Source organism: Gossypium raimondii, chromosome 11 (genome assembly GCF_025698545.1).
Source record: "Gossypium raimondii isolate GPD5lz chromosome 11, ASM2569854v1, whole genome shotgun sequence".
Lineage (NCBI taxonomy): Eukaryota > Viridiplantae > Streptophyta > Magnoliopsida > Malvales > Malvaceae > Gossypium > Gossypium raimondii.
In genome coordinates, this window is record NC_068575.1 from 34,792,618 (window position 1) to 34,817,561 (window position 24,944).

The window sequence follows — 24,944 nt, forward strand, 5'->3', positions numbered from 1 at the left end:
TAAGAGAATTTTGTGGAAAATAATATTAGAGAACGGTTGTGATGTGTCGTTGAAAGCACGAAAAATAACCTACCCCAATGAAATAATGAAAAGAATAGTATAAATGAAGTAGGGTCAAACCCTCAGAGACTGGATTGCTACAATTTCTTGTTCTTCGAAATCCTAGGCACAGTCGTGCCCAAGAAAAATGGCGTACCCTGGAAAAATAAAAAAAAAGATAGAATTATAAAGATGAACGAATTGAAAGTCTATGAATTGAAATTGATATTGTAAAAAGAAACAGAATTGAGGAAATGGATTTTTCAATTTAAGGGATTCTAGCCTCCGGTTGTCTCGATCCTCCTTAGGTTCAATCCTAGCCTTTTAGGTGATCCTTCTCATAACAGAATAAACTAGTTATAGTGGAATAGGACGCCTACGACCACTAGCTCCACTTAGATTTTAGACTTACGATTTATAGGAACCTAACTCTAGCCAACCATCACTTTTGTGGGACCGTCTTACACTAGACCATCATTTCTCAATGGCGAATGCCACGCCATTTCATCTTTTGGGCTCGACAACCACTGACGCAGTAAGTTAGCGAACTGACTGTGCAACCTTCCCAAAACATACAAAACGATTGTTCCTTGCACAAGATAAAAATATCACTTTTGGAAGGACATTGACGGAAGTGTCAATCTAGTAATGCAGAGAAACTATGAATACTCGTTGAGAAGACTAAGTGCGAGTTCTAAGCCTCATGAACCTTTTTTGGGGAATCTTGACAATCTTTGGCTAGATGAGTTTAGTAGCTCATGCTTTTGAGAAAAGAAACACAATTGTAGTGGAATAAAATTTTATTGAAATGGGTAAAAAAACAAAAAAAGGCTAGATCCTCAGAGGGAATGAGCTTTTTATAGAAAAAATGAGTCAATATTCATGTGACTCTATCCTCTATTTATAGTACATAGAAAACCTAGTTTGCTCCTATTTAAACTCTAAAAGATAAATAAAGATATAATCTGAAATTAAATCTAAATAATATAATCATAATCCTAACAATAATCCTAAAAATAAAATTTGAATTTAAATAGAATCTTCTGTTCATAAATCTCTTCTTTGAATTTTTTCACCAAGTTTTTTGCACTTTGTATTTTCGACACCATTTATTCCCTATTTCGCATGCTAACTCATTTTGTTTGTAAATTCTCACTTTTCGCCCCCAAATTTCCTTTTGCCTGCTGTTTAGTCCCCACAAAATAAAAAAAACATAAAAGCCCAAATTAGTAGGATCATACTGAAAATATATATGCAATTAACACATAAGACTATGTCATTTTAGAGTATTATCATATTCCCCCTACTTAGCCCATGCTTGCCCTCAAGTATGGTTCCCATCCTATTGTGTAATTTAGATTTTACCATGAAAGAAGTATCACTCCAAAGTTTTATAAAAATTAAGCATAATGCATATGAAAAATAAATAGAAGCTTTAGCTTGATTTAAGTAAACACGAAAATTATTCGAATCTTAAACACACAAAAGTTAAATCGACTTGGATTATTTCATGAAAATTAGGTAATTTACTAAACTTACCAAGACACCATATTTGTTCCCCCCTTAGTCCCCAAATAAAATTTTTCCATTTTTTTTAGTTTTTTTTCTTAAAAATGTATTGGCCCTTTTGACGCAAAGAGGGAAGACTGCCCAAGCACCTCACCCAGGTTACTCAGCCCAACACATTCTTATTTTATTATATATATTTGTGGTTAAGAATGTTTTGGCCCTTTTGACGCGAAAAGGGATGACAACCCAAGCACCCCACCCCGGTTACTCTCCCAACACACTCTTAAGTTTTTTTTCTTTAATTCCGGTTAGAAGAGTTTTATGTAACATGCCACACAACTTTTTCATGCAAAGTAAGATGAAAACCCAAGCACCCTACCCCGGTTACTCAGTCAGTCACGTTTTAAGATGTGCTCATAACCAAGGAATCATCAAATTTTATTTTATTTTATTTTTTAATGAAACAAAAATTCAATTTTGGAGGACTAGGAAAAACAATCAAGTGTTAAAAATAAGTTTTGGAAATTACCTATCAGTCATGAAAATAATTTTAGCATACATTCATATTAAGTGTCCTCTTTGCATTTAGATTTAATCAATTCTACTATAAGCAAGATAGGGTTAACTTCATTAATCATAGCCTAAATAGAAATAAAACAGTGAAGATGAAATCAATATAGAAAAATCATAACTAACTCAGTAGACAAGAATCACGCTTGCAGGTCAAACAGTGGGTAATTCCTAGTGAAAATCTTGGGCATAAAAAGGAGAAAGATATACTAAAAAAAATAAATGTGGGCAAAAACAAGCACAAGTCAGCAGTAACAGTAACACAATAATAAATACAAATGATAAAACATTAGAAATAATGAGGAATGTCTCCCCCTACTTAAATCACATTGCTCTCAATGTGAAAAATAATATGAAAAAGAAAGGGTTTAAAACACTCTACATGTTGTTTTCGTTACTGTTTTCGCCCGTTTCCAAATTTAATTTTTTCGATTCCTTGATTCTCCTGGATATAAGAAGAGAGATAAAATTTATTAACATGTAAGAAAATAAAAAAATAGAAAATAAAATAAAAATAAAATTAGGCTGCCTCCCAACAAGCGCTTGTTTAACGTCGTTAGCTTGACGCCCCAACTAGTATTGGGGCTGTTCCAGCTGAAATCTTTCGATCGTATGGGCTTGGAAATTATCCTTTTTTATCACATCCAACATATTTGGGTTCAATCGTCCTTGCGCCTCTCGCTTTTGTTTCATATTTTCTTCCAAGAAAATCTTATATGTACATGTCAAGGGGCTAATCCCTTTTAAGTCAGCAATGATCTCATCATTCTCCAAAAATGTGCACTTGAGATGCTCGGGAAGTGGTTTTAATTTCAGATCTCGTGCCTACACAATAGAGGTAGAAGTTTAGTGTTCATAGAAGCCGATAATTCATTAACAGGTTCACAAATAGATCCGAAATTGAAATTATCATCAAACAATGTTTCAAGTTTATCTTCATAAGGTGACTCAAAAGTTTCTTCTACTAATGAGTCAATTATGTCAACACAGTTTACGTTCAAGATTTCACTCGGGTGACTAATGGCGTCGTAAACGTTAAACTCCACGATCTCCCCGTCAAACTCCATCGTGAGGGTTTCCCTACGCATGTCAATCTGAGTACTTGCGGTACTAAGGAAATGTCGTCCCAACAAGTTATCCGAAGACCCAAGAGCGTTATCTTCTTCCATTTTTACCACATAAAAGTTTACAGGAAAGTTAAGTCTGTTGACTTTTACTAATACGTCCTCAATGACTCCTTCGAGATGCACAATAGATCTGTTTGCTAATTGAATGATAACACTTATTTTTATAAAAAAAACTCACGTTAAGTGATTCATAAATAGAAAAAGTCATTACCTTTATGGAGGCCCCTAAATCACACATAGCTTTTTTTAATTCCTAAGTGGCCTATTTTGCATGGTATTGCAAACATGCCCCTCTCTTTACATTCTGCTAGCATCTTTCACTGCAACACCGCAGATACATTTTCATCAGCACTTACTCTTTCATTTCCAGTTAATTTTCGCTTGTTGGTGTAACGCTTCTTAATGAACTTGGCATATCGCGAAATTTGTTTGATGGCACCCAATAATGGTATGTTGATCTCCACGTTTCTAAATGTTTCGAGGATCTCTTTTTCCTCCTTACCTCTCCAATGTTGGTTCAACCGTCCTAGAATGGAGGTTGAATTATGGGCAATGGATCTTGATAAAGATTTCTGCCAGGATTTGGTTCCAATACTTTTCCACTTCGCAACGTCATTGCATTTGCGTGTTGTCTTGGGTTAGGTTCCGTTTGTGACGGCAGGTTTCCTTGTGAGTTCATTTTCTCAATTGATGTGGTCAACTTTCTTATAGACGCCTCGATTTTCTTTTGAAAATCTTTTGTTTCCTTTTGGAAATCAAAAGTTTGTCGTTGTATTTGCTGTTGGAAATCAAACATATTAGTTGTTAATTTATTGACCATGATTTCTAAAGAGGTACTTGAATCTTCCTTTGTTGTAGAAACCAGTTTTAGTATGGCTGGTTATGTTGCAGGTTTCTACTATAACTCAGGCTAGGATGATATTTCCATCTTGGGTTATATGTACTTGCATGAGAGTCATATCACCTTTGAGGCGATCTAGAAAAGTTCCTCACAGCATTCAAATGGGCCATAGTATCATCATACAAACTAGGACATGTGTCAGTTGTTTGTTCGGGTGTTATACAAATTTCGCATAGTTGGGTCAGTCCTGCTTTTACTGTAAAAAGAGAATTCACAATATTAGTAAGTTTATCAACTTTATCTTCTAAAGTTGAATTACTTAGCTGGTGAACCCTTCTAAAGGGTTCTAGATTGTCTCGGAATTGCTGTGTATTTGCAGCCATCGTGGAGATCAAGTCCCTTGCCTGTTAGGGGGTCATGTTCACTAATATCCCTCTACTAGTGACATCTATCATATTCATTTCTATAGGCTTCAAGCCTTCATCAAAGTATTGGAGCAGAGACTATTCTGTTATCCTATGTTGTGGGAAACTTGCACACAACTTTTTAAATTGCTCCCAATAGTCGTAAAGAGACTCCACATCTTTTTGCCTTATCCCAACAATCTCCCTCCTTAATTCGACTGCGCATGATGCTAGAAAAAATCTGTTAAGAAACAAAAAAGAAATATTAGCCCATGTTGTGATAGATCCATGAGGTAAATAAAATAACCATTCCCTAGTAGAATCTGCTAGGGAAAAAGGGAAAGCACGTAATTTAATTTGATCCTCAGTTATGCCCTGAGGTTTCATACTAAGACAAACCATATGAAACTCTGTTAGATGTTTGTATGGATTTTCATTTTGTAATACATGAAAATTCGGCAGTAACTAGATTCATCTTGACTTCAGTTCAAAGTTAGTACCCACAGTATGATACGCAATACATAACAACTGTTGTTTTGCATAAGCTTCGGCCATTTACCGAATCGTTTGAGCCATAGGTTATTGTGCTAAATTCGGGTTTATGTTAAACCTAGCGGTAGGTACTTTTTCTGGTGGATCGACTCCTATTTTTTGGATCTTCAATGTTTGAGTAGGGTTTTCGTTAACCCGAGACTCAATTTCGTCGTCTACTCCTATTTTCGGTGGTGGATTACTCTAAGTTCCTACCACCTCTGGTTGCTTTTTTCATAGCTTAGTTTTTTTGCGATTAGCTCTCGTAGTCTTTTCTATTTCAGAATTAAATGTAAGATTTCCTGAAGCAAATATGGTTATAAGAAAAAAAAATAAGATTAGTATGTTGTCAGTCCTCAACAACGGCACCAAAATTTGGTATGTTGTTGAAAACACTAAAAATAATCTATCCCTATGAAATAATGAAAAGAATAGTATAAAGGAAGTAATGTCAAATCCTCAGAGACTGGATTGCTACAACTTCTTGTTTCTCGAAATCCTAGCACAGTCATACCCATGAAAAACGGTGTACCTAGAAAAATAAAAAAGAAAATTAAAAATATGGATGAATTGAAATTGAAATTGTAAAAAGAACCAGAATTGAGGAAAGAGATTCTTTGATTTAAGGGATTCCAGCCACCGGTTGTCTCGATTTTCCTAGAGTTCAATCCTAGGCTTTTAGGTGATCCTTCTCATAATAGAAAAAGCTAGTTATAGTGGAAGAGGACGCCTACGACCACTAGCTCCACTTAGATTTTAGACTTACGATTTATAAGAACCTAACTCTAGCCAACTGTCACTTTTGTGGGATCGTCTTACACTAGATCATCATTTCTCAATGGCAAATGCCACGCTATTTCATCTTTTGGGCCCGACAACCACTAACGCAATAAATTAGCGAACTGACTGTGCAACATTCCCAAAACATACAAAACGGCTGTTCTTTGCACAAGATGAAAAGATCACTTTTGGAAGGACATTGATGGAAGTGTCAGTCTAGTAATGCGGAGAAACTATGAATACTCGTTGAGAAGGCTAAGTGCGGGTTCTAAGCCTCATAAACCTTTTTTGGGGAATTTCGACAATCTTTGGCTAAATGAGTTTATTGGCTCATGCTTTCGGGAAAAGAAACACAAGTGAAGTGGAATAAAATTTATTGAAAAGGGAAAAAAATAAAAAAGCTAAAGCCTTAAAGGGAATGAACTTTTTACAAAAAAAGATAAATCAATATTCATGTCACTCTATCCCCTATTTATAGTACATAGAAAATCTAGTTTGTTCCTATTTAATCTCTAAAAGATAAATAAAGATGTAATCTAAAATTAAATTTAAATAATATCATAATAATCCTAATAATAATCCTAAAAATAAAATTTGAATTTAAATAGTCTTCTGCTCATAAATCTTTTCTTTGAATTTTTTCCCTAACTTTGTTGCACTTTGTATTTTCAGCACCATCTATTCCCTATTTCGCATGCTGACTCATTTTGTCTTTAAATTCGAGCTTTTCGCCCTCAAATTTCCTTTTGCCTGCAGTTTAGTCCATACAAAATAAAAAACTATAAAAAGCTCAAATTAGTAGGATTATACTCAAAATATATATGCAATTAAAACATAAAAATATGTCATGTTAGAGTATTATCAGGTTGGATAAGGGGATTGTGAATGCAGTTTGGTGGGAGCAATTCTCTAGTTCTTCATTGAGTCATCTACCTCATTCATTCTCTAATAGTTTCCCTTTGTTGATAGATACAATACAAAGGATGGTAAGGCAAAAGGTGGAGAGGTTCCGCTTTGATTCCTGTTGGTCATTGGAGGAGTCGTGTGAAGTTGAGATTAGTCATTTATGGAAGAATAGTAAAGGGAGTGTCATCCAATAGTTAATGTCGTTGTGTATGGGTCTGAATCATTGGGTGACTCACTTGAGATCAAGGAATAGGGGTGAATTAAGGGGCTACGAAATCGACTGGAGGATCTCAATGAGGGTGATAGAGATGAGGAAAATCTCTCTAATCTTTTAGGCACTAAGTTGGAAATGAATCTTAAAATTGACAATGAATAACTATATTGGTAATAGGAGCATGGGTGAATTGGTTGACATTGGGGAACAGGAATACGAGGTTTTTCTATCGATTTGGGTCGCAAAGGCGAAGAACAAACAAAATTAAGGGTTTAAGGGGTGATAGGTAAACTGTTTTAAATAGAGATGACTTGTTTGCCATTGCTAATGACTATTTCATGCAACTTTTTTCTTCACAGGGAGAGGGAGTTCTGGTCATATTTTAGAGGGGGTGGAAGCATGCATTATTGATAAGATGAATGTTTTCCTAGATGCTAGCTATGAGAAGGAGGAAGTCTTTACTGCTTTAAGAGCTATAGCGCCAACAAAAATGTTGGAACCGAATGGTTGACCAACGCTATTCTATCAGAATTGCTGGCACATTGTGGGACAGGACATTGGGGACTATTTCCTTGAGGTTTTGAATGAAGGTAAGTCACTTGTTGACATTAATAAAACAAATATAATCGTTATCCTAAAAACTGTAAATCCTACGTGTATACAACAATTTCGTCCCATTCTTTTATGATTCGTTTTGTATAAGATCATTTCAAAAACAATGGTGAATAGCTTACAAAAAATGTTAAATTTGTGTGTGGATGAAGCGTAGAGCGCTTTTGTTCCAGGAAGGCTAATCATAGATAATATTCTTCTTGCATGTGAAATTCTCAATGTGTATAAACAAAAGAGATTGAATAAATTAGGTCATTCCACTTTTAAACTGGATATTAGTAAGGCTTATGATAGGGTGAAGTAGAGTTTTTTCAGATAAGATAATGTTGAAGATGGGTTTCTCGAAAAGATAGGTGGTTGTATTAGCACGATGTCTTACTTTGTGGTTTTGAATGGTGAGTTGGGAAAGGACTTTTTCTCCTAAAAGGGATTTTCGTCAGGGGTATCCCCTTAGTCCTTACTTGTTTCTAATTTGTAGTGAGGGATTGTCTTCCCTTATGTGAATGGCATTCTGGGAAAAGTTGGTTAAGAGAGCAAAATCCATCGAAAGGGCTAAAAAATCTCACACTTGCTGTTTGTAGTTGATTGTATTCTATTTAGGAATGTGAAAAAATGGAGCTATAATTTTAAAATAGATTCTGGCAGAATATGAGAATGTGTCGAGTTAATGTGTTAATTTTGATAAATCAGTTGTTTATTTCAACGCAAATGTCGAAGAGTGTAGTGGGGAAAGTATTGTTGAATGTATTGAGGTTCGTTCCTCTACTGATCCAAAGCAGTATATGGGTTTACCCAACATAGTGGGCTGTAATAAAATGTGGGCTTTTCAGGTTGTAAATGATCGTTTAAGAAGCCATATTGCGAGTTGGTGTGTTAGACCTTTGTCGTAGGGGGTAAGGAGATTTTTATTAAAAGTGTTTTGCAAGCCATCCTTACCTTTGCAATGCCATGTTTCTTATTACCAGCCTCGTTTTGCTTGGAGTTAGAATGTATTATCAGTTAGTTTTGGTGGCAAAAGCATAGGGAAGAAAGGATATTCATTGGTGTGAGTGGGCAAAGTTGTGTGAGCTAAGGAAGGACGGGAGACTTGGGTTTTAAAAATTTGGCGAAATTTCATATTGCTTTACTTGTGAAATAAGGGTGGCATTTGATTAAATATTCGGATTCACTTTTAGCGTAGTCATTTAAAGTAATATATTATCCGTCTACTGATTTCATGAATGCAAATCTAGGTACTATAATGACCCGAAAGGCAGTGGTGTTAGAAAGTGTAGTTTCGGGACATTGTTTTCGTAAAATAGAACTATAAATATTTTTATTAAACATTTACGAAGGTATTTTAGAAGTAAATTGAATTTCGATCAGGTAATTTTGTTGAATTAGTGCTTAATTAGGGTTTAGGGACTAAAACATAGAAGTGTCAAATTTTCAATTTATATAAGTTTTTATTATTTGGGAATGGAGTGAGGACTAAAGTGGTAATTATATCACTTATAAGTATAATGGACGGTAGCTTAGAAAATTTATAAAGAAAATTGTCATAAAAATTTATGTTAAAATAAAATAAAACATAAGTAATTAAATAAAATAATGATATGAAAGAGAAGGCTATCTTCTTCATTTCATCAAATTGAAACCAAAGGGACGAGAAGAGAAACACTTTCGGATAAGGGTTTCAAAGGTTCCAAGCTTTATTTGGCTAGTCAATTTAGTATATTTTTTTGTAATTTTTATGTTTTTGAATCTTGGGAGCTTAAACTAGTTGACCCATGTCGTATTTTTCAATATTGTTAAAAATTGATAATGTTACCATTGTTGAATAATTAGAGTTTGAAGTGTTATTTTGATAGATTTTAAGGTTACAAGTGAAAAAGGACTAAATTATAAAGTTAATTGATGATTTTGTGTAATAGGGACTAAAATGCATAAATTATAAATTTTTTTGTACAATTGAAGACTAAGAAGTCCTATAGGGACTCTAATGAATTCAACATAAAATTAGAGGGCTAAATGTAAAAGTTATGTTAGTCTTGGTTTTAGGGATTAAACTGAATAAAATGCAAAAGTGGCATAATTTAGTAATTGAATGCAAATTTGGCTGTGTATTGATAATTTATTATGTTTGTTTTAATTTGAGCTAATGTAGACACGGATTTCTCAAAAAAGAAAGGAAAAGACAAAGTTGTCGACGAATAGCTCGGAGTTTATAGTTTGTGTTTCTATAATCCAAACTACTTGTAAATTTTTGTATTTTGAACTATGTGAACATTGTAAGAATATGAGTGAGTCATTTTGTGATGATGAGATGAGTTGGATTGAATTGAACTAATTGATGTTTCTGGGGACTAAATTTAATAATTATAAAAATTGTAAATCTTTATGTAAATGTGAAATTGAGTATTTATTAGGCTGATCTATTGATGTCATATGTTGAATAAATGTATATAAGATTAAAATAACTGTGAATTGAAATTTGATTGATAATGAAATATGAAATGAAAAACCTATTAACTATTCAGACAAAATTGGATAGTTGGCATGCCAAAGGATAGAAACAGTTCAGGGTTACTTCGACTACGAGTCGATGAGGCACTAGGTACCATTTTGTTTTAGTTTAACCGATGAGACACTGGGTGTCAACTTATTAATAGCATTGGGCGCAACTCTAGGTGCTAAACTGGTTTGTTGGTTGGATCCGTATATCCGTCCGAGTCAAGTTAATAGGGAAATAAATGGTGAAATCGAGAATGATTTCGAAATGGCAAATGATGTAGAAATTGTAATTATATTGAAATAGCAAATGGTATAGAATGAAATGAAATGTGAATGTAACAGCCCGATTTTGGGTCTAGTCGGAACAGTGGTTTTGGGACCACAAATCCGCCGAGGAAAAAATGTAATGGCCTGAATTTTCAGAGGTGTCGAAACGGTGATTCGAGATTACTAAATTCGACAAATGGGTAAAAATATTATTAATTTAGTAAGTATAAGTTCAATGTGAAATTAGGAAAATTTTTGAAATAGTGAATAGAACACTAGAAATAAATATTAAAATAATTAGAATAAAAAATGAGATATCGAGACCTCGGGGATTTTAAACCGAACCATAAACACTTTTATAAATATTTATGTAGTGTTAAAAAGTTAGTATTAAAGTTTCGTTAAGAAATTTTAAAGTTTCGATAATTAATTGAACAAAAAAGACTAAATTGTAACAAATGTAAAATTATGGAAAATGATTAAATAGCTTAAATGATAAAAGGAAGAGGGCTTAAAAGGCAAATAGACCCAAGGTCTACTTGGGCTGGACGGCAAAGGCGTGAAATCAGCAACAAAGTAAGGAGAATTAAGGGCAAAATTGGAATATTACAAAATTTACTTAATAAAGTTAGGACCAATGTGAAATTATCTAGATTTCTCTTTATTTTTCTACATTCTCATCAGCAAAAACACCATAGAAGGGTTTCCTTAAGCTGGTTCTTCCCATTTTTACTGCAGGTAAGTTCAACTCTTGATTATTTCTTGAAAATTTTATGTTTTTGTAACTTTTACAACTAGGCCCACTTGTTGAATTCATTAGTTTTTGATTCTATGAAAGAAGTTGAAAGTTGATATGAATATGTGTTGGAAGTATATGATGATTTAGTATGGAATTAGAGCTTTAAATTGTTCATATGCTGATTTTATTGAAAGAATTGAATAGAAAGTGAATGTTTGGGACCTACTAGTAAAAGAGTTTGAAAATAGAGTTATATGTGGAAATTCTGAATTTCAATAGTTGTGTAACAACTTATAATGTCTAGGTAAAGTACTAATTGAGAAAATTAGATTAATTGAGGGGTTAATTGAGAAAGGACCGAATTGTATAAACTGTGAAATTTGGGGCAAAATGGAAACCAACATTTTGCACTAAAGCAGTTTTGGACAGCAGCAGTAGTCTAACTTTGAAAAATCACCAAAAATTGTAAGAATTGAATTAGAGGATGAATAAAATATGAAATTAAAGGTAGTTGAGTCTAGTTTCTCATTGAAAAAACGCTGTAAGTAATAGAATTGTAAATTTTGAGATATTTAAAGTTTAGTTAGACCCAGTCAGAATGAGTTCGGAATCTTCTATTCTGACTTTGGAAAATTGTTAAAAATTGTAAAAAATAAATTATAAGTTATAGTTTATATGTTTAGAATTCTTAAAGAGTCTATTTTCAAAACAAATAAATAGAAACATCATCCGAATTCTGTACAATGAGATAATTAATTTTTAGTGAAGAGAGGTCAGAACTGTCAGACAGGGAAACGGGAAAAACTTTAAAGAATAAACTGTACTATTTGGCTAAACCCAAAATTTTAAAATTTTTATGGTAAGAAGATATGTGAATCTAGTTTCGGAAAAAATTTACGGATCTTAATTTAGAGTTCTGTAGCTCCGGGGAAAAATAATTTGGTGACTCTAACTTAGACGGACAACTTGAATTTTACATACAAGAAAATAGTGAAAGAACGAATAATGTTGTTTAAATGTGTTATACACATTAAGGATGAGGAATGGAGAGGAGGTGGAGGAAAATTGGGAAATATATGAATGATTTGTGTATAATTGGTCATATGTTTAATTATAACTGATAAACGATGAAATATGAATAATGCTTATATTTGTGTATTATTGGTCATGGTTTAAGCTCATGTGTGAAAATGAAGTTTCATAGTATGTGTGTATGGTATATTCGGTATATGATTTGGCATGAAATAATGTCATGAATGGTTTATCATGTGGTTAGTTCCAAAAAGAGTTAGGTTTATATACACTAGCTTACAACTATGGTTGAATGATATGTTTATATCTTGTGTGATGTGCATAGGAACAAGTGTGGAAAGATAATGAAATAGTAAGTTCATATGGCTGAAATTTAATGATTAAATGTTAATTTCATGAATTATATAATGTATGATGAAATATATATTTATTGTTGAAATGAGAATAAAATAAAAATACGAAAACTGAATAAATAATCAAATTGAGCGGAACGCCGGATTTGAGTACTTCTGATCAAGTGACAAAGTGATAAATGATAACTTTAGCTACACTTATCTCATCAAGTGACAAAGTGATAGGTGGTAGCTTTAGCTACACTTATCTGATCAAGTGACAAAGTGATAAGTGATAGCCTAACTACACTTATCTGATCAGGGACAAGTGATAAGTAATCATACATAAAACCATAGTTATACTATGGCCAAGAGGTAGTGAAGTACTCAATTTTTCGTAACTGTTCCTTAATTTGATTAAGGATGGTAAGTGACAAATGGGCCCAAAAGAATTAAAGCAAATGAATAAATGGTTGTGTATTTATAACAGGATGATGTTGTTATTTAAGCTAAAGTGATATTTTCATTGCAAAATTGAGAATTTCATAAATGTGCTATTCAATGGTATAATTGATAAACATTGAGATAAATGGTAAATACGTAATAGTGTTGAACTTAATGTCATTGAATTGTACGAGAATTAAATGGAAATTGCTAGTGATATGATTTAAATTGTGAGCATGAGAAATTGCGAATTGAATGAAATGGAAATGAAGCATTGAATTGCATGAGTATGTATCGGATCTCGTAGGCCCTAATTATTATGATTATAATATTTTGAGGATATATTGTGAAAAGTTATAGAAGCATGTTAATTATTTTGAAAGTTTTAATTTAGATGAAATTTTATAACTCGGTTTAATACGTTTACAAGTGTATGTGTTTTGGTAATGCCTCGTACCTTATTCTGGTGTTGGATACGGGTAATGGGTGTTACATTTAGTGATATCAGAGCTACGGTTTAGTCGGTTCTCGGACCAAACGTAGCATATGTGAAGTTTAGAAATACATGCCATTATATAACCTGTGATAGTATGATATCTTTCGACTCTGATGAGATTTGTTTTACTCATAAACAGGAATGCTTTCTCAACCGAGCTAATTTCGATAATGTTGAAAACGATACTTAAGTATATGAATTAAAAAAAGAAAAAGAAGAAGAAGAACTAAAAGGTCAAATTGAGTAGAATGCATGAATGAGTACTTTTGTCTAGTGATATGTGATGAATTGACAGAAAAGACAATGGTTTGACCATGGCAACGTGAAAATGTTATTATTGCTTCCGTGTAAGACCATAGCTAAGTTATAGCTTCGGTGTGTGATATGTGACGATGTGCAAGACCATAGTTATATTATGACGATGTGAAAATGAAGTACTCAATTCCGTAAGACGTTCTCTAATTTGACAAATTGTGGTAAGTGTTAAGTAAATTTTATGTGATAAAACATATTGAACGGTGAAATTGAGCTCAATTATGTGATCTCACCATTCAGAGATCATGTTTGACAAGTTATTTTAATAAATTATGTGTATGTGAATTTAAGTGACAGAAGTTAAACAGATAATGATATTGAGCTCATTTACATGAATCTGTCATTCGAAATTGTGATTGACAAGAAGAAATAGTGATCTGCATGCTTATGTATGGTTATATGTATTTATCTAAAATATAAGAAAATGATGATTATTGATATAGCTATAAAATGAACAAATGGTGAAGTTAAAAGATCAAATGGGTGAAAAATAAAGCTTGGAAAATAGCCTGATTTTTTTTCATACGGGTAGACACACGGGCGTGTGACCCCTATATGTGAGAAAATATATGCATGAACTAGGTGGTTATGATGGTATTACATTGATGATGAATGTTAAGTCTTATAGATATATGTATGTATTTATGAGAATAAGTTAAATGCTTTATGACCTTACTATCACCCCTTATTAGTATTGCTTTATGACGAAATTTATACGAGAATCATGTTGAATAAGCTCATAAATGTGAACTAAAGAGTTCAGTGGTCAAATAATTAGTAATGCAAACACAGTTGAGTATAGTGTAACAAATGAACTTAGTTTTAAAAGAAATATCGATTATTTTAAAGATTATACGGATTATGTAACGTCACGGTTAAAGAAGTTAAATTTGATGAGAAAAATATTCAAGTATAATACCTAAAGAATGTATGCATTAATTGGAAGTTTTTCTGAATTGATTTTTGTTAGTGAATAGAATAATGTAAAGTTTGTGATAACAGAATTAGTCAGAGAAATGATAATTAAGTGGTAAAGATGCCTGTGTGTGACAATTACAATCGAAATGAAAATGATGATCTTTTCTAGATATTCTATATATTCTTTTATCCTTAGAGATACGTGTATAATTGTTCAGTTCTGATAGAGTTCTTATGTTGTGAGAATGTTTGCTAACGAAAATGTTAGACAAAGTCCTGTTGGTCTAGTTGGTTTATGACCGGTTATTGTCCTGTTTTGCATGCATATTTAGAAAGTGTATTGTTTTGCTACGCTGAAATTCCAGAGCTGAAATGTGGTGATTCTGGTATCTAGACTTCACTGATTTTTGTGTAAGGAATTATCATCAGCAAGGGTTTAAATAATGAGAGCATAAGCTCAAAATTGTATGATGGAATTTTTCCTCAGGTAAATTTGAATAAAGTTAACGAGTTCAATTAGAATATCTCATTCCTTGAACTAATAAGGTTTAAAGGATCTCTAATTCGCATGCTAAAAAAAAATGTTGAAAGATTGTGTGTTTGAGCTATATCCTCAGCATAAAGAAAAAGAATATTTTGACATGTTAGTGTTTGATAATTGAAATCAATTCAGTTGTTTTATTAAAATGAACTGAATTATCGGGATGTGATTTGAGTTATATGTATTTAAGCATGTCTTCATCTAAGAGAATAAATTTTGTGCATTCACGAGTATGAAGACAGATAGTCGGAATGAAAAATCTATATTTCAGAAAGTATGATATAGAGATATATTTATTGAAAAGAGATATCTAAGATTAAATTGATTTGTGATTTTGGAAAGTTAGTGAAAGTGTTTCATAAGAGTTGGAAGTAACTTCTTCTGATAAGATTTTCAGGGACGAAAATCCCTAAAGGGGGAGAATTGTAACAGCCCAATTTTAGGTCTAGTCGAAACAGTGGTTTTGGGACCACAAATTTGACGAGAAAAAAATGTAATGGCCTGAATTTTCAGATGTGTCGAAACGATGATTCGAGATAACTAAATTCGACAAATGGGTAGAAAATATTATTAATTTAGTTAGCATAAGTTAAATGTGAAGTTAGGAAAATTTTTGAAATAGTGAATAGTACACTAGAAATAAATATTAAAATAATTAGAATCGAAAATGAGGTATCGAGACCTCGAAGATTTTAAACCGAGCCATAAATATTTTTATAAATATTTATGTAGTGTTAAAAAGTTAGTATTAAAGTTTCGTTAAGAAATTTTAAAGTTTCGATAATTAATTGAACAAAAAGGACTAAATTGTAACAAATGCAAAATTATGAAAAATGATTAAATAGCTTAAATGATAAAAAGAAGATGGCTTAAAAGGAAAATAGACTCAGGGTCTATTTGGCCTGGACGACAAAGGCATTAAATCAGCAACAAAATAAGGAGAATTAAGGGTAAAATTGAAATATTGCAAAATTTACTTAATAAAGTTAGGACCAATGTGGAATTATCTAGATTTCTCTTTATTTTTCTAAATTCTCATCAGCAAAAACACCATAGAAGGGTTTCCTTAAGCTAGTTCTTCCCATTTTTACTGCAGGTAAGTTCAATTCTAGGTTATTTCTTGAAAATTTTATGTTTTTGTGACTTTTACAACTAGGCCCACTTGTTGAATTCATTAGTTTTTGATTCTATAAAAGAAGTTGAAAGTTGTTATGAATATGTGCTGGAAGTATATGATGATTTAGCATGGAATTAGAGCTTTAAATTGTTCATATGTTGATTTTATTGAAAGAATTGAATAGAAAGTGAATGTTTGGGACCTAATAGTAAAAGAGTTTGAATATAGAATTATATGTGGAAATTCTGAATTTCAATAGTTATGTAACAACTTATAATGTCTAGGTAAAGTATTAATTGAGAAAATTAGATTAATTGAGGGGTTAATTGAGAAAGGACCGAATTGTATAAACTGCGAAATTTGAGGCAAAATGGAAACCAACATTTTGCACTAAAGTAGTTTTGGACAGCAGCAATAGTCTAACTTTGAAAAATCACCAAAAATTGTAGGAATTGAATTAGAGCATGAATAAAATATGAAATTAAAGCTTGTTGAGTCTAATTTCTCATAAAAGAAATAGTGTAAGTAATGAAATTGTAAATTTTGAGATATTTGAAGTTTAGTTAGACCGAGTCAGAATGAGTTCGAAATCCCCTGTTCTGACTTTGGAAAATTGTTAAAAATTGTAAAAAAATAATTATGAGTTATAGTTTATATGCTTAAAATCCTTAATGATTCTATTTTCAAAAGAAATAAATGGAAACATCATCCGAATTTTGTACAATGAGATAATTAATTTTTAGTGAAGAGAGGTCAGAACTGTCAGACAGCGAAACAGGGGAAACTTTAAAGAATAAACTGTACTATTTGGCTAAACCAAAAATTCTAAAATTTTTATGGTAAGAAGATATGGGAATCTAATTTCGGAGAAAATTTACGGATCTTAATTTGGAGTTCTGTAGCTCCGGGGAAAAATAATTTGGTGACTCTAACTCAGACGGATAGCTTGAATTTTACATAAAAAAAAATAGTGAAAGTACGAATAATGTTGTTTAAATGTGTTATACACATTAAGGATGAGGAATGGAGAGGAGGTGGAGGAAAATTGAGAAATATATAAATGATTTGTGTGTAATTGGTCATATGTTTGATTATAATTGATAAACGATGAAATATGAATAATGCTTATATTTGTGTATTATTGGTCATGGTTTAAGCTCATGTGTGAAAATGAAGTTTCATAGTATATGTGTATAGTATATTCGGTATATGATTTGGCATGAAATAATGTCATGAATGGTTTATCATGTGGTTAGTTCCAAAAGAGTTATGTTTATATACACTAGCTTGCAACTATGGTTGAATGATATGTTTATATCTTGTGTGATGTGCATAGGAACAAGTGTGGAAATATAATGAAATAGTAAGTTCATATGGCTGAAATTTAATGATTAAATGTTAATTTCATGAATTATATAATGTATGATGAAATATATATTTATTGTTGAAATGAGAATAAAATAAAAATGCGAAAACTAAATAAATGATCAAATTGAGCAGAACGCCGAATTTGAGTACTTCTGATCAAGTGACAAAGTGATAAGTGGTAGCCTTAGCTACACTTATCTGATCAAGTGACAAAGTGATAAGTAGTAACTTTAGCTACACTTATCTCATCAAGTGACAGAGTGATAAGTGATAGCTTTAGCTACACTTATCTGATCAAGTGACAAAGTGATAAGTGGTAGCTTAGCTACTCTTATCTGATCAAGTGACAAAGTGATAAGTGGTAGCTTTAGCTACACTTATTTGATCAAGTGAAAAAGTGATAAGTGATAGTCTAGCTACAGTTATCTGATCAAGTGACAAAGTGATAAGTGGTAGCCTAGCTACACTTATCTGATCAGAGACAAGTGATAAGTGATCATACGTAAGACCATAGTTATACTATGGCCAAGAGGTAGTGAAGTACTCAATTTTCCGTAACTGTTCCCTAATTTGATTAAGGATGGTAAGTGACAAATGGGCCCAAAAGAATTAAAACAAATGGATAAGTGGTTGTGTATTTATAACAGGATGATGTTGTTATTTAAGCTAAACTGATATTTTCATTGCAAAATTGAGAATTTCATAAATGTGTTATTCAATGGTATAATTGATAAACATTGAGATAAATGGTAAATACGTAATAGTGTTGAACTTAATGTCATTGAATTGTACGAGAATTAAATGGAAATTGCTAGTGATATGATTTAAATTGTGAGCATGAGAAATTGCGAATTGAATGAAATGGAAATGAAGCATTGAATTGCATGAGTATGTATCGGGTCTCGTAGGCCCTAATTATTATGATTATAATATTTTGAGGATATATTGTGAAAAGTTATAGAAGAATGTTAATTATTTTGAAAGTTTTAATTTAGATGCAATTTTATAACTCAGTTTAATACGTTTACAAGTGTATGTGTTTTTGTAATGCCTCGTACCCTATTCCGGTATTGGATACGGGTAATGGGTGTTACAGTGAAGTAGAATATGAAATAGTGTACTAAATTATGAATATTGATTGTATTTGTTCAATGAACACTTGAAATGAGAAATTGAGATGAAATGTATCATTACATTAGTTGAATTTGCAAATGACTTATGAAATGTGATTGTTATGTCTTAATATTGGTAAAATGAGCATATCGGGATTAATGACTATGTGAATTAGCTTATTGAGTTTACATATTGCATATTATCTTAATTAAGTTTATGCATCATTATGACTTATATTATGTTTTAAAAGTTTGGATTATAGAAATACCACCGAGTTATACTCAGCGTACTGTTTTGTTTTCCTTGTGCAGGATATGTACTTAAAAATCAATCAACGACTCAGCATCCAGTAATAGTCTCGGACTCAAGTGTTGGTGATGTTTTAAATTTTTGTCTTGGCATGTACCTAGGAAGTTTTTTAGTTAATATGATCATTTTGTATCTTGATGGTATTTGAATGTTATGTGTATAAGTGCTTATATATGTGGTTGATGGAATTGGTCAAATTGATGTTATCTTGATAAAGTAGTTTGGTTATGTGCATAATGGCGTGATGATTGTGGGAATAATAAGTTAGGTGATATTTTTGGTTGGTGCATGATTATATATTGATAGATGGTATGCATATGCCAACTTTGAATGATTTTGCTAATGCTTAGCTCATGAGTTATATGATTGAGAGGGAGCTAAATATGAGTTTGTTTGAATGGTTGAATGAATGCATGTTTGATTCTTGTCTGAGGTGTCATTAAGGGCATATTGATATTGTATGAATGTGATAAAATTTTGTATAAATATTGTTGATAATGCTATAATGATAATTAGTTAAATATAAGGATAATTGTTTATGGATTAATATATTTTGATTGATGATTTGGTCTTAATTATTTCCAAAGGGTACCATTTGAGTTTTAGGTGCTTTGGGCATGAAATAAATATTTTAAAGATAGATTTTTACCATTTTGAACTTAAGTATCGATATTTTAGCATTTGGTATCGATACCTAACCATATGAACAATTTTAAAACAAACAGAATGCCAAAATGATATCGATATTTATATGAGTATCGATACTTTTCATAAAAATATTGATACCCTTCTTTACAAAACAAACAAGTATGATGATTTGGTATCGATCTTAAACAAGGTATCGATATGGTATCGATACCAAGCTATTTAATATCAATACCAATACTAAATTTTGAAAGTTTTACAAATTCAATCTTATTTCATGCATGGAGTTCATAAATAGGTTCATATAGATTGCAAATTATTATTATATTTGATTATAGTAATATGATTAAATATTTATTTAGATTTTGATTAATAAATTGCATGTAATTGATTTGTATTTGTTTGTAGATCCTATTACTCAGGTTCGATGACCGAACCGGGTAAGGGGTGTTAGAGGTACTTACCCATTATATACCTAGAAGAGCATCTATGTTACGAGGGGTTTGCTCCAAACTGGATTGGGCTAACAAGTGGGTTATGGGACCAATATCAGAATATGGGAGGACATATGAGTTCCTAGGCTGCCTAAACAGAAAATACAACTACGTGAAGGGAACTCACCAATTCGGTTAGTGTCCGAATTGATTAATCATCAAGAAAGACAATGGGATGAGCAACAACTTATTGTGTATTTGGATGAGGAAATTGCTAAAAGCGTACGATGTATTCCTATTGCTGGGAATCTGCAAGAGGACATGGTGGTTTGAGGGGAGGAGCTGTCGAGTGACTTTACTGTAAGGAACGACTATAAGATCTTAACTCAAAATGCTGAGTCTACTGGTAATAACAGTAATCATACAACTTTCTTTAAGAGCTCTGCCAAATAAATTTACCAGAGAAAATAAAAATTATAGTATGAAGAATCTTTAAAAATCACATCCCTAGGTACTATAATTTGTACAATAATAGGCTGGGAAGTTCAGCAATGTGCTCGAAGTTTACAGGAGATGTCAAAACCTCTAAGCATATTTTTAGAGGGTATCCTTCCGTAGCGAAAATTTGGAGAAAGTTAGATTTCGAATGGCCTGATGATATTGCTAATGGATCTTTGCAAGAATGGCTTAATTACATTGTTTCCACGTTCTCTACTACTACATGCAGGATTGTGATTTGTACCCTATGGTTTATGTGGTCCGCAAGAAATAGATTAATTCATGACAGGATGATCTTATTATCTCAAAACATAAAATACAAAGGGTCGAGTCCTACATTAGAGAAGATGATGTGGTACAGAGGAAATTACCTATTCGAAGGGTTGAGAATGAATGTTGGAAGCCCCTGGAGGCTCATTTCCTCAAAATAAATTTCGATGCAACATTTCAAAGGAATGATAGGAGATCCTGCACAGGGATAGTTATTAGAAATTTGGGGGGGGGGGGGGTCAAGTGGTGGGCTCAATAACAATTGTAAACTATCACATACCTATGAGTTTTGCAACGGAGGCCCTTGCATGTCTTTACGCAATGAGTTTAGGGATAGATTTCCCTGTCGGTAATAAAAAAAGATGAGGTCCTGGAGTGAAGATGGGTCGGTTATAGGGGCTTATATATATGATGCAAAGAAAAAAAGTAGAGGGGTTCCCAAAATGCTTATTTAGACATGATCCTTGAGATGCGAATAGAGTTGCACATATATTAACAAGAAAGGGGTTGAGAAGAGGTGGGAGTACTTACTTGGAAGGGTGTGTGTCGGACTTTGTGAGGGATGCGGTGGACAACGATCGACACAACCAACATGTGGGGGAAGGGGGAAGAAATGGTGGAGATGATCTCTGATGGCATCACACTGGGTGTTTGTTGGTGGACAAGGAACTTTAACGAGGCTTGAAGGTGGGGAAGGGTATTGAGGATTGTTGCTATTTGGGGTGGGGGTTTCTTTTGAGGTGGTGATGGGTTGTTGTGTTCTTCGAGTTTTCGACGAGTTTTGGGGGGCCTCGATTCAGATCAGGGGAAGTGAACGATATGATTGTTACCTAGGAACAAAGGTTGTCGTTTTGGATTCCGTGGTGCTAGTGGTTGTCCATAGAAAGGGAAAGTGAGTGGGGCCTTAGAAATGATAGAATTCGAGAATGCTCTATCGAGTGGATGCCAACTCAATGTTGGGTTGTTTTATTTTGTTTCATTCAGTCTCGATATTTTCTCTGATTGGTTTTGAATTTTTTCTACTTGTTTGGTTTGTTTATTTTATTATTTTATTATTATTAATAAAATAATCCAGATCCCCTTAAAAAAGTATTATTTTCGATGTTTATAAAATAATGAGGTTAATTTTCATATTTTCTAGCTGAACATAGATAAAAGTTCCAGTTTTTTATGATTGTGAGATTCAAGTATTCATCTTCTCTTATTCAATTGATATTTAGTCATTCTTTATTTTATGGGATTAGGTTCAATTCCTTATTATTGTTTGCGGTATCATTTCAAGTAGGATCACTTGTTTAGCATTTAGGATAGACAATTAATTAGAATAACTAGACCCATAATTGGATTTTTTATTCTAATAATAATAACAACAATAATTTAACATAAATTGAGTGAATATTAGGTGACTGAGTGGTACTATCGGAATGGTAATTTAATTTAAATATACCACTCAATTGAGTTTGTTGATTAAAGTTAAGTCTTTCTAATTTGTAAATTTATTGACAAATTAAATTCTAAAATGTCTCTTATAGTTGTTCGATTGGCAATAATTAATTGTTGAACTAGTCACAGTTAATTTACAAACAAAAAGAAGCTGATGATATAAAATTGTTCTTTAACTGCTATAACCAACTTTTCAATGAGTAAGAAAAACCTAGTATAATATGTGATCAATCCAATACTGAGACTAATATCACACCTAAGCCAAGAGTTTTCCTCATATTAATTATTTCTTCATTATTTCGAATTTTCTATTTAATATTTTGATTCCTCTTGTTTCCATTATCATTGAAAATTCCATTTATATATTTGCTTGCAATTTTCTTTATAAAATATTTCTTTACAATTTACTTAGTCACGAGGATAATTAATTTTTGGCCACAGCAGAATGTAATTCTTTTTATACAGAATTTGACCCTATTCCTTTATTTGGTATAAAAATAAATAAATTAGGTGAATTCGGGGTGCACTGGAAGAGACAACAAGTGGTCTTTGAAGACAAAGAAGATAAAAATCTGAAAATGAGAAGAGGATAGATGCAAAAAAGGAAGAAGCCCCTTCTGAAAAACAACCGAACGTGACAATAATTCTCCTGTGATTTGGAATTTGTTACTTAATTAATATTGCTCGTCTTTTTTCTTTTCTTTTTGTTGGTTTAATTCCATTAACTCGGTAAGGAAAAATAATCTCTTGCTTTGATGATACAATTGACATAATTAATAAATTTAAAATTTAGTGTTTATTTATTATATCAATTTGATTATATATATTTTTTAAAATAACTCTTAAAATTTACACAATTTGATACTAATTCTAGTAAGCCTTATTTTTTCTCCTTTCTTAACAAAAAAAAAAAAAACTTAATTTTCCACTAAACTACAAACTGTAGCAGCCTCCTCCGACTGCCAACACCTCCGTCGACGCATCGTTCAGTCGGATTTCTACACCAAAGCAAAGCCTTTCCTTTCCTCTTTGACATTCTTAGCCCCAATTTTCCCAAAATAAACCAGAAAACCTCTTAAAACCAAAAATGCTTTTTAAACTTCCTTCGACCCAATTTCTGTCATTGATTCCAATCGACCTAGTTTTCTTTATATTTCCTTTTACTCAACCTCCTCTCTGTATTCACCGTTTGAATTCTCAAACAGAGCCCCACTGTTCAAGAATTCAAAAAACCCAAAAATAGGTCCTCCTTCTTCTTCTTCGCTTTCTCTCTCCGTTTTTTATTATTTGGGATTTTGTGTGCTTTTGTTAGTAATTTGGCGATGAGGTAATGGTATGGGTACTAAGTTAGTTTCAGTTTGGTGAGTCGACTTGGGTGAGAGATTGTGGAGGTTAGTAGTTAGATTTGGGTAGATGGTTCACCCAAAAAGGAAAACTATTTCCTTAGGTGTTGCTTCTTCTCGAGAAATAGAAAAGAAGAGAGAGATTTAATGGAGGATTTCATTTATGAGGATTGCAAAATTTTCCAGTTCGTAGCAAAACCATTTTCTCCTTGGTTCATAAGGAAGTGTAGTAAAACAAATGGAATACTACTGTTGTGGCGACAAATTTCTCTCTTACTTGTTATGAAATTCATTTTTCTACCCCATTAATTATTTGTTATCTTAGATTTCTTATCTCCAAACTTCCATTTTGAAAATCCTATTTACTTATAAATCATAGCCTCTTGGTATAAGGAACTGGCTTCATCTTACAAGCATGTATCTTTTTGTCTTGGACACATTGGAGAATATTTTTTCAAGAGAAAGAGAAAGCGACAAATTTGAGTTGACAATTGGAAAAAGAAAAGAAAAGAAAAAGAGAAATTCTTCAACTCTATTAAATGCAATTTGGGTAATCTAAGATATTCTTAACCTGTATGTTTTTCTTTTTTACTTGAGAGAATTTGAGTAAGTGTAGGGATCACAGTCTCTCATATCTAACAACTCTTTCTCTTTTTTTCTTGTGGGTTCAGGATTCTTCGCACGCCCTTTCAATCATTTCTAGCATGTGTCGAGCATTTTATTTCGGAAATGTTGAGGATTACTTTTTTTAGAATTGTAAATATTAAAGAACTATCACATTATCATTTCGTCACAAAATTAATTTTAATATAATTGGGTGAGGCTTGAATTTATATTATAAAATTATTTCTTATATAATTATCTTTTCAAAACAAAATAACATAATATAATTATGATGTTTAATAATGATAGAATTTAAAATTTTAAAATTTATATTTCATAATTTTAATTTTATTAACATAATATTTTAATATTTGATAGTTTTTAATAAAAATTAAATATTATTTCAATGCATTATTTTTAGTTGGACCATGAATTTAAATTATGAAATGGGCTTCGAGAATGGACGGGAAATCTTTTTCAAAATAAAACAAATTATTAGTGTTAAATAATTTTGCTATTAGTAAATAAACTCATATCATTCAATATTGGATAACTGTTTCAAGACAACTCAAGTGAGGAAAATTATGTGTAAAATCTTTTAGATTTTTTAAGTGAGTTAGTTTGTCTAAGGAACTTACAAATGGGGTACCTGATATCTGCTTCTTTGTGTGGCATGTTGTGTGCTATGTTG

At 32.1% G+C, this 24,944-nt stretch overlaps 1 long non-coding RNA gene across 3 annotated transcripts; it reads right to left on the reverse strand.

Annotated features, from left to right (window-relative positions):
- Positions 1 to 878: 878 nt before the first annotated feature.
- LOC105804105 (uncharacterized) lies at positions 879 to 21,812 on the reverse strand. 3 transcript variants are annotated; one of them, XR_008190962.1, is made up of 5 exons: positions 21,396 to 21,812; positions 21,145 to 21,207; positions 20,966 to 21,062; positions 2,501 to 4,731; positions 879 to 1,220 (listed from the first exon to the last, which is right to left on the reverse strand). It is a non-coding gene; the product is annotated as an uncharacterized LOC105804105 (long non-coding RNA). The 3 variants fall into 3 exon arrangements; XR_008190961.1 differs by having other exon boundaries at positions 879 to 1,223; XR_008190963.1 differs by lacking the exon at positions 879 to 1,220 and having other exon boundaries at positions 2,215 to 2,943; positions 3,457 to 4,731; positions 21,396 to 21,807.
- Between the last annotated feature and the right edge of the window lie 3,132 nt (positions 21,813 to 24,944).